Raw genomic sequence first — 11,791 nt, forward strand, 5'->3', positions numbered from 1 at the left:
CAAAAAGAACAAAGTCAAGAGCAGTCAAGAAAGTGAAGCTGTCACCTCTCAAATCCAAGTCTCAAGTCAAAGCTCAATCTAAAGTCAGTAAGGGAGACTATCTGTACTTGTGTGACATCAAAGAATTTTCTGACCTAAACCTTTATCTGCATGAACTAGATGAAGTGAGAGGAATTGATGCATACAGAAACCTACCTGAAAGGTTAGTATTCAAGTACAAAGGAGGAAAGGAGATTCAGTGGCCTCTTCACAGGATCCTTCAAGAAAGCCAAGTTGTACTGATTAAAGTTTATTCATCCATTAAGAAGAACTTTGGGTTCAACATTACTACAAGAAGATTGGTATTGAAGAAGATTGAAGAACTAAGGAGTGTTAGAGCTAAAGATGCACTCCCAAAGACTCTAATCATCCCTTACACAGGGAGAAGAGTGCATCTAAGGCCCTACTGGCTGATGGAGTTCATAGATGACAAAGGTGTGAGAAGATTCTTCAGATTAGAAGACCAATTGAGCATCTCTAGCAATGAGACTCTTTTGGAAATACAAGGAAAGCTAAATCTCTCAGAATCTGATGAACTGGAATTCCACAGGCAGCTCCAAAATCAGATTGAGGAAAATAACAGAAAGCTTGGAAAGAGATCCAGACCTTCAAAACACTAGACAAATCTGCTCAGGCTAGATGAGCATCTTGAAAAATGACTGTGAGCAAAACCTTGTACATTTTTTATTAATTGAAGCATTTTTCAGTAATATCTACTTTCTCTTAAAGTTATATTCTTAGGATGTTTTGTTATCATCAAGTATCTCTTAATTTATGGCTACAATTCCAGTAGACATAAATTGGGGGAGATTGTTATGTATATGTTGTGTACTTGATGATTTCATGAACAAAACACCTTAGTAGATCTTACTTAGTGAAATAATGTAGCACTCGACGGATAAGATTTATAGTCCTGACGGATGACTCATTATAGTCCCGACGGATGATGATTTAGTATCCATCGAGTGAGTAGCTTATGTAACAATAAGTCTTTACACATTTCTGCATTCACCATTGTATATATTCTGTAAGTAGTATTCAAGTCATGTTGACTTTAACTAGATATGCAGAATAGGTTGATTAATTGTACATAGATGATGTCTTGTAATTCTGCATAAATAAAATGAAGTCAAGTGACAGTTTGCTACCCGACGGATAACCTGTAATAAAGTCGACGAATGATCAAATAGACAACCCGACGGATGATCAATAACTCGACGGATGATCATGAACCCGACGGATAAAAAATTCAAATATTTGTTGACAGTGACAACACAGTCACATACGTCGAGTGGATGCAAATAGAATGTGGTAGCCTATTCAACTGGGTTTTCGAGAATAATGAAGCATTGCCATTTCCATGCTATTATGAAGATATTCAAAGATGCTGGAATAGAGTAAGGAAGTAGCATTGTAATAGACTAGATAGTTTTTGTTTTATTATCTTGTCTTATTACTTTGTAATCTTGGTGATATATAAACCAAGTAGTAGCAACTAAGAAATAATTGATCTAAGAAAAAAAGCAGAGAAACATTTGTAAGCAGGATCCTTAGCATTTCTCTGTAGTCTTAGAAGTTCAATTGTTGTAAGCAGCTGTGAGCATTTCTGCACACAGTGTTCTCTTGATATATAATATATATCTCTGGTGGAATTATTCAAATCCACCAGAAAGTTTTTAAAGACTCTTGTTTTTAATTACTTGTGTCTTGATTCACTTAAGTTTTTATTCCGCATTGTGCTAATCAATACACTTATATTTATATTTGAGTTAGAACATTTTATTTCAAGAAAAAGTTTCAAGAATTCCATTCAACCCCCCTTCTGTAATTCTTGTCATATTGTTAAGGGACTAACAACTACCACACTTGACACAGATTTTTCTAGGAGCATATTTATCAGGTGTGTAGTTGTTATGCTTGTTAATTCCTACTTTACCATTTCTATTATTTTTCTTTTTAGCCTCTGTTTTAATCTCAATCTTTTCTAGTCTGTCACTCAATTGCTTGATAGTCATATGACCAATATTAGCCTTTTTCTCCTTCTTCACTTGACTGGATTCTCCTGGAACAAAATTCTTGAAATTGATCCATATTTCTCATTTAACTTGGCAAGTTTGGCTTTACTCACAGGTTTGCTCACAGTCGACGGATGAGGATTTATATCACTCGACGGATAACCCTTTTTATTATCCGACGGATTGAAAGGAATATGTCCTAAGTCCAATCATGTATTAGGATTTAGGAATAACTTTTATGTAATCTATTTTGATTTCATTGATATTAATAAAGACTTGTTTTGTTTTATTACGGGCTTTATCTATTTAAGTGTTTAAATAAGATATACCATAGTTTAGAGTAAAGCTTTTTATGGATTATGATGAGATCATAATAGTGAGACCTAAAAAGATGATAACTCTAAACTTAAATAGTTCCTGGTCATAGGATTACTAACTGGTAATTAATAATCCGCAAAGATCGGTACATACTATGTTTGCTTCATTATGAAGGATGTCTGTTCTCATAGACATTTGTGTGGTGACACTATAGCTAGTATGTAGGTGCTTATTATAGAATAAGTTCACTGAACATGACTCGCACAGCTGAATAACTGATGGAGTTCACTCACGTGTCAGCAGTTGTTCACCTAGTGATAGTTGTACAAGTATCCTTAGACTTGAGGTCATCATAGTCATCTTGTGTACACTGAACTATGCTTTGGTTTAGTTCTTAGTCTCCAGGGACAATTATTAGGGCTCTTCTGGGTATAGGAATTTGTACACGAAGATAGTGTATGATCAATAAAGGATCTACCCCTTCCAGTGAAGGAAGCGAATGTTCAAGGCTGATCCACTTATGCTAGTTCAGGAATCTCTGGCCAGAGTAAATGAAATTAGAAAGGAGTTTCTAATTTGCATAGAACTACGCATAATAAATGGTAAGCAAGTGATTAAATTAGATAGGCTTGACACGAGATCCATGCCTTGTATTTAATCGGGACATTGTAGGGTAGAAGGAGTTTATTGTACGGTAACTATTCACTGACAGGTTCTTGGTATTCTAAGCAGTGAATTCATATTATCCGGATAGTCGCGATATGTTGAGAAGCATCACTCACGATGTAGAATAAATGTGATTAATTAATTAATCATATTTAATAAATTAGAGAATTTATATAAATAATGATAAAATAGTTTTATTATTATTTATTTCTACTACCGGCTTAATATTGAACCTACAGGGTCACACCATAAAAGGAGAATGATTTTATGGTGGAGGAATTAATTAATAATGGCTAATAATTATTTATTTGTGAAATAAATAATTAATTAGCAAATTTAATAATTGATTAAATGAGATTTAATTGATTATAAATTAATTAAGAAAAGTTCTTAATATTATTAATTAAGGATTTAATTTTTGGAAATTAAATCAAGAGAGAGAATTATTTCTAAAGTGTTTAGAAAAAGGATTAATGATTAAAAGGTGTTTTAATTATTAATGAGAATAATAAATGGAATAATAATAATAATATTTATGGAAAAATTTCAGCTGAAAATTTTGCCTATAAATACACTATTATAGACCCTAATTTTATTCTAACCCACATCGAACCCGAAATCCAAAAAGTTTGGAAAATCCAATTCTCTCCACCTCCTTCCTCCTCCTTAACATCGTTTTCTTGGTGGATACCGGTGGAGTGCTTCACACTTGAGGAGCAACTGCTAAGGATCTCTGATCGTTATCTCCGAATTATTTTAAAAGGTTAGATTCGATCCCTCGAATTTTTATTCACGATTTATATGCTTTTATTTGGATTTTATATGTCTAAAAGTGTTTTGCCATGCCCCCGCTGCGTTAAAAATCCAACACGGATGACCCTCATCATCCGTCGAGTCTACATCTGTTAGCAATCCTTCAACCAAATTGGATTCTAACTTCTCCTTATTCTTCTTCCAGGCTGCATCACAAAAGGACTCAATACCTTGAACTTTGGTGATTTGAGCATGAACATCTCTAGATGTTTTCCATGCCTTAATCACCTCCTGTTCTCGTTCAAACTGCTTCTTCAAGATCTCTTCTTTCTTCAAGAACTCAGTTAATTCATCCTTAGCAATTTTACACTCAATTCTCAATTTTTCAAATTCAATGAACTGAGACTCTAGCACATTATTCCTCTCACTTAAAAACAAATTGTTTTCTTTGATTTTAGCATTTTCCTTAGTAAGAGACTTAAGTGTAACACGCAAATGATATAATTCTGTAGACATGTCATTTATTGCATCATTACACTCAGCTTTAGATAAATGTGCAAGGTTAGTGGTGATTACCTGATTACTTGAAGAACTTGTCTTTGTTTCATCAGACTTGGCCATTAGGGCTAGATTGACATAGCTGATATCCTCATCCTCATCCAGACCATCTGTTGCCCAATCATTTTCTTGTGTAATGAAAGCCCTTTCCTTTTGTTTGAGCAACTCAAAGTATTTCTATTTATAATCCACAGGCTCAAACTTCTTTTTGCTGGAATCTGATTTTCTACACTCACTGGCAAAGTGCCCTGCTAAGCCACATTTGAAACATTTGAATTTTGATTTATCCACTATGTTTCTATTTGGCTTAGCTGCTCCAAAGTTCTTCTTGAACTTGAGCTTGGCAAATCTTCTGGAAAGAAATGCAAGATGTTCATCAATATCCTCCATATCATCTTGGCTCAAAGAATCTTCATTTTCTGCTACCAGCCCCTTGCCCTTGTTCTCACAGACCTTTGAAGTTGATTCAACAGCTTCCATCTGCATCTCCTTCTCTTTCTCCTACTCAGCAACTAGTGCAATGGATCCTCCTTTCTTCTTTCCTCTCTCTGATAAGTGGATTTTATATCCACTTTGAACGCTTTATTACAAGCTTAAATTGGTGTTTTGGACTCAAGTTGTTGGTATTTTGATGTGTTTTTGTGTTATTGCATTTCAGGTATCAGTTATATAAAGAAATGAGCTTTTAAAGGAAATATGACAAAAAGTAATCATATTCGGAAGCCAAATCCATTGTCAAGTTGTAGAGAATCTCAATAGCTTCACGTGGGCAGTTGAATCGCCTAATTCTGACGAGTAGAACTCAAGTTATGGCCAAAACAAGATTTATCAGAAATTTTTTCAGACGGGTGCTGAGCGCCCGCCCAGGAGAGCTGAGCGGCCGCCCAGAGAGCTGAGCACCCACCCAGAGAGCTAAGCGGCCGCCCAAGGCACGGATAGTCGCTGATTTCGCCTAAAAAACCTTTTTTGAGTGGAATTTGACGATTTTAAGGGTCCAGGTCCACTAGGGGCGTATATATACTTAAAAAAGGGTTTTCATCATCCGGGAAGATTGGGATACCAAGGAGAAGTCCTAGAAGCACAGAACAACTCCGAAAAAGAAGATCTTATTTTCAACTTGTGATTCTTTGAATTAGTTGTAACTTTGGATGCTCGTTTTCATTCTTGTTGAACCTAAATCTCGTTTATTCATACTTTAATTATTATTTAGTTTATTAAGACCTTGTTTTATACCATGCTTTCATTGGAACCCATGGTGATGATGAGTTCAATTATGAACTAATCGTTGTCATGGGATTCTAGCGGATTTACTTATGGATTTCAATAGTTAATTTGTTTCGATATCTTGGTGTGTGGTGATTGATTGATATCCTAGTATTGGTTGTGCTTATTCATCTTATGTGCGTAGCTAAAATATAAGATAACGTGTTAATCTCTATTGAAGCGACAGTGAATATAGAGGTTTAGAACTTGTCATGCTAGCATAGGTTCATGTATGTGTATGCATGATTCGTAGGTAACTTTAACCATTTTACTTGCCCTATGTAATCATTATGGATAACTTGTGCTTAAACCGTTATGTTGTCAAATTCTATAGACATATAGGGTCTCAATATAATTGGTGCCTATTCAGCTTCTATCTCTTTTGTGGATGTCTGGTAGAATGGTACTCGTGTAACGAAAGTTGGCGTTTATCAGTTTCGTGTTATCCGATTAGTGTCATCACCATCACATGCTAAGGTTAAGAACAATAAGGCTATTGAATGAAGTAGTAATGAAGTTAGAATCCCATGTTTGTCATATATAGTAATTCAGTATAATGGGAGATCCAGCAGCACGAACGAAAGCCTTGATGTGTTTTTCTCAACCTAAGATCAATGACATTCAATCTAGCATTGTTCGGCCAGCTATCACAGCTAATACCTTTGAGATCAAGCCTGGCATAATTCAATGGGTGCAGAATTCAATCCAGTTTGGGGGTTCTCCAACTGAAGATCCCAATATGCACATTAGGGACTTTATTGAGATATGCGACACCTTCAAGTTCAACGGTGTTTCTGAAGATGCTGTGAAGCTGAGACTGTTCTCATTCTCTCTGAGGGATAAGGCTAAGAGTTGGTTACACTCTCTACCAGCTGGTTCGATTACTACTTGGGAAGATCTTGCTCAGAAGTTTCTTACTAAATTCTTCCCTATGATGAAGACAGCTGCAATCAGGAATGCTCTTACTCAATTTGCGCAACAATCAGGAGAATCTTTATATGAAGCTTGGGAGCGCTACAAGGAGATGCTTAGGAAGTGTCCTCATCATGCAATTCCTGATTAGATGATCATCACTTGTTTTTACAATGGGTTGGGAGCACAGTCCAGACCCATGCTCGATGCAGCATCAGGCGGAGCATTATGGGCAAAGAGCTATGAGGAAGCTTATGATCTAATTGAACTGATGGCTGCTAATGAATATCAGTATCCAATCCAGAGATGTCTACAGGGCAAGGTAGCAGGAGTTCTTGAAGTGGATACAGCTACGGCTATCACTGCTCAACTAAAGGCGTTGTCTATGAAGATCGATTCTCTGGCTAACTATGGTGTTAAGCAGATAATTAGTGTTTGTGAGCTGTGTGCAGGCCCGCATGTGACAGAGAAATGCGCTATATCTAGTGACTCAGCTCAGTTTGTGAGCAACTTTCAGAGATCGCAGCAGCCAGTTCAAACACTTATCATCTTGACAACTGGAATCATCCTAACTTCAGCTGGAGCAACAATCAGAATACGATGCAACAGCCGTTCCAGCAGTTTGGAAATAAACTATTCAACCCTCCTGGTTTTCAGCAACAAATTGCACCAAAACAACAACTCCAAATTCAACAACAAAATCATGATGCAGGTCTATCTTCGAATGAAAAATCTGAATTGAAGGAGTTGAGGCTTATGTGCAAAAACCGGGCTCTTATATGACAAAGCCAGGCTATTTCTATCAAGACCCTGGAGAACCAAATAGGGCAAATTGCTAATGCCTTATTGAATCGACCATCAGGAACGCTTCCTAGTGATACAGAACCCAATCCAGGCAAGTTGGAAGTTGAAAAACAGGTGAACGCCATCACCTTAAGGTCTGGAAAGGTTGCAAAGCCCCAAATTCAGCAAGACGAAGAGCCTGAAAAGTCTCAAGTTCCAGAATCTGAAGTTTTGGCTGAAGAAGATGTGCAGAAGGAAGTAGAGGTGGAACCAAGGAAGACTATTGTGGAACACACTTCTCTGGAGGGTAATACAGGGGAGAAACAGATCTATCCTCCACCTCCTTTTCCTAAGAGGCTGCAGAAGAAAAAGCTGGATAAGCAGTTTGAGAAGTTTTTGGAGGTGTTCAAGAAACTTTATATCAACATACCTTTCGCTGAAGCTCTTGAATAGATGCCTAGTTATGCGAGATTTATGAAATCTCTCGGAAAGTGAAGCTCGATGACTTAGAGACCGTTGTTCTAACAAAGGAATGTAATGTTGTGCTGCAACAGAAGTTGCCTCCGAAGCTTAAAGATCCTGGAAGCTTCACTATTCCTTGCACCATCGGAAACTTATCGTTCGAAAAGTATTTATGTGATTTAGGAGCTAGCATCAATCTGATGCCCATATTTATCTTCAAGAAGCTTGGTCTGCCTGATCCGAAACTAACATACATGTCATTGCAACTAGCTGACCGTTCCATCACTTATCCACAAGGTATAGTGGAGGATATCTTGGTCAAGGTGGATAAACTCTTCTTCCCTGCTGACTTTGTAATTCTTGATTTCGAGGAAGATAAGAAGATTCCTATCATCTTGGGAAGACCATTCTTGGCTACAGGCCGAACTATGATCGATGTGCAAAAAGGAGAGCTTTCGATGAAGGTTTACGATCAAAAGGTCACTTTTAATGTGTTCAAGGAAATAAAGTTACCCACAGCTAAAGAGGAACTAATGGCTTGGGAACTGATGGCTCATTTCCAGTTGCAGCTCTCATTGGTACATGAGGGCCTCTCTCTATGCAATCTACATAAGCCTCATCTTGAGAAAGTAAGTGAAGATGCATTTTTACCTTTCAGTGATGGTAATTATTTTTTTCCAGAAAAGGAATCTTGACTCCTACATCCTTCTTGTTCATCTTGTTGTTTGTTGTGATCTTTAAACTCTTTGTTCTTCAAGAGCGTGCTCTGATACCAATTGTTAGTCCCTAACAATGCAATAAGAATTACAGAAGGGGGGTTGAATGGAATTCTTGAACCTTTTTCAAAAATATGAAATGTTCTATCTTAATAATATATGAGTGTTTGATTTGCAAAGTGCGGAATAAGAAGTTAGTAAAATCAAAACATAAGTAATTAAAAACATAAGTCTTTAAAAACTTTCTGGTGGATTTGAATGTATCCACCAGAGATATATATTATATCAAGAGAACTCTGTGTAGCAAGATTAGCTCACATCTGCTTACAAATATGAACAACTAAGTTTACAGAGAAATGCTAAGGATGCAGCTTACAATTGTTTCTCTGAGATAATGTTCTTAGTCTTGTTCTTGTTGTTCTATTTGCTACTTCTTGGTTTATATATCACCAAGATTACAAAGTAATAAGACAAGATAATAATAAAAAAACCTATCAAGTCTAATATTATGCTGCTTCATTACTCTATTCCAGCATCTTTGAATATCTTCATAATAGCATGGAAATGGCAATGCTTCTTTGTTCTCTAAAACCCAGTTGAATAGGCTTCCACATTCATTTTGCATACACTCGACACATGTGACTGTGTTGTCACTGTCAACAGATGTTTGAATTGATTATCCGTCGGGTACATGATCATCTGTCGGGTTACCTTGTTGATCATCCGTCGAGTGGCATTGTTGTTTATCCGCCGGGTAGCTATCTGGCACTTTACTTCATTTCATTTATGCAGAATTACAAGACATCATATATGTACAATTAATCAACATATTTTGCATATCTAATTAAAGTCAACATGACTTAAATGCTACTACAGAATCTAAATAAGGTGTATGCAGAAATGTGTTACAGACTCATTATTACACAAGCTACTCACTGGATGGATAATAAATCATCATCCGTCGGGACTATATTGAGTCATCCGTCGGGACTATGTTCCTTATCCGTCGAGTGCTACATTTTTCACCAAGTAAAATCTACTAAGGTGTTTTGTTAATGAAATCATCAAGTTCACAACATATCCATAACATTTTAATTGACAGAACCAAACTTAATCGACGTAACTATACGTCTTGACGTCTACCCGATCGTTTATAACTACTCATGGCATTTTAAAACTATAAACAAATAGCATGCATATCACTTAGCATGTAATCATGGTATTCATATAACACGTAATCATATATCTCATGCAACACATATATCAGATAGTCAACAAATAGGTCTCAGTACGTTCAGAACTGAAATCAGGTTAATAATAGTGTTTATTGATCAGATACTGACTTAGAATGATACACAATTTAAATGACATTGCATTACAAAAGAAATTAGGTCTCAAAAATATTTTTATTGGAAGCGTAATGTTTTTCTGAGTCTATACGCATTCGTTTCGTATTAAACGGACGAACGGTTTATTTATAACGAATAAAATAAGAATTAAATAGGAATAAATCAATTAATAATAATATTAATTGATTTTTAAATACCAAAGTATAAATTTTTAAAGTTTAAAAGTGATTTTTAGTAATTATTTGAATTAATTATAAATAATTTACATTTTATTTAACTATTTATAAACAAAATTAATTGATTAAATGAATTAATCAATTAATTAAGTTCATAAACAATTAACTAAAATAAATCAAAAATAATTAAATCAAATTTGTATTTTTGAAAATAATAATTGAAAATAATTTTCGGAATCTTAAAAATAATTAAATATATGATTTTTAGAATTTAAGAATAATAATTAAATGATTTTTGAATTTAAGAAAAAAAATTTGAAAATAGGAAAAAGGAATTTTGAAATATTCTTAAATCAAAATTTGGGAAACACAAATGGAAATTGGGGGTTAGGGTTTCATGGGATCAAAAGCGGGTCAGAATTAAAAAGAAATGGGTCAATAGAGTGGGTTTCTGGGTTGCCAAGAACACGAAGAACTCGCCGGACCAAACGTAGAATCCGGCGAGCTTCGTCGTTTCCGGTGAGCCGCGGTGGAATTCCGACAAACCCAAACAACATCAAATCCTCTCCGTTTTATTCGGTTTTTCAGTGCAACATATCCTAAATCGATTTTCGGCTACGAATCAAACAACAACAACACCAAACGATAAATAATTCATCGATTCCGATGAATCTAAAATCAAAATCGGCGACTATGATCGGAAAATCGCAATTCACGCGACTGACAACCAAATCCAACAATCTTTACACGAAAATGAAGCTCAGAGTGTATAAAATCCATTACTATCATCAACTCTAACAACAACAATATGTATGAATCAAGAAATCGAAAAGAAAAATATCAAAAACCAAGAACTCGTCTATATATATCCGGGATTTAAACAACTGAAGTAAACATATATATCGACTCCAATAAACATTTTAAAACTATTTGTAAACCCAGAATCATTCAAAAATCATCATATCTCAAAAACGAAATCATGCTCAAGAAGAAGAAAATCGATTTTCTTCAATACCTAACCTTAGATTGCGATGTTGATATCAACAGAAAGGGCTTGAAAAAAGGATCGTTTTATTTACTAGAACACTTGATTTGGTTCCCTGAATCGATCAAAATCATGAATCAATGTTTATGCAGGAAATTTCACCCCCAAAGTGTTCTTGAATTTTTGTTTTTATTTTCTGAATTTTTAATGATAATAATGAAATAAATAAGTATTTTACAGCTATTTATATTTACAGAAAATATATCCCCAAAATTAATTAAGGGTTTTTTTATTCCCATAATTAAAATAATTAGGCCCAAAATAATAATTACGGGGAATAATTTTAAAAGTAATAAAATATAAAATTTAAATCAAAATTCCCCGAAAATTGCGAATAATTCAAAAATACAAACATATTAGGTATTTAAAATACGAATGATTTTATAAAAATAAAAACATGAATTTTGTGGGCTTTGACGTCCTGGTGGGGTCCCGGTCCGTGGATTTTTGAAAAATAGAAATGATACTTAAATTAACAGAAAACCTTGAAAACACATAAAATACATTCAAACGCACATAAAACGAGATAAAACGAGTATCTCGATAAAAACACAAATAAATACGAGTCTAGATTACATATTGATTCATATAATTGCAGTTTAAATACATATTAATCAATTGAAAAAGTTTTCTGGTCCACACGGGAACACAAGTAGCATTTATAACACGTAATATCATGGCAATGAACATTTTAACTTATACAAACACATAATATTTATTTAACATATAATATTCA

At 34.9% G+C, this 11,791-nt stretch overlaps 1 non-coding gene across 1 annotated transcript; it reads right to left on the reverse strand.

The window, feature by feature from the left end:
* Positions 1 to 6,558: 6,558 nt before the first annotated feature.
* On the reverse strand, positions 6,559 to 6,665 carry LOC141700326 (small nucleolar RNA R71). Its single transcript, XR_012566293.1, has one exon. It is a non-coding gene; the product is annotated as a small nucleolar RNA R71 (small nucleolar RNA).
* Between the last annotated feature and the right edge of the window lie 5,126 nt (positions 6,666 to 11,791).

This window comes from Apium graveolens, unplaced genomic scaffold, assembly GCF_009905375.1.
Source record: "Apium graveolens cultivar Ventura unplaced genomic scaffold, ASM990537v1 ctg2150_1, whole genome shotgun sequence".
NCBI classification, from domain to species: domain Eukaryota; kingdom Viridiplantae; phylum Streptophyta; class Magnoliopsida; order Apiales; family Apiaceae; genus Apium; species Apium graveolens.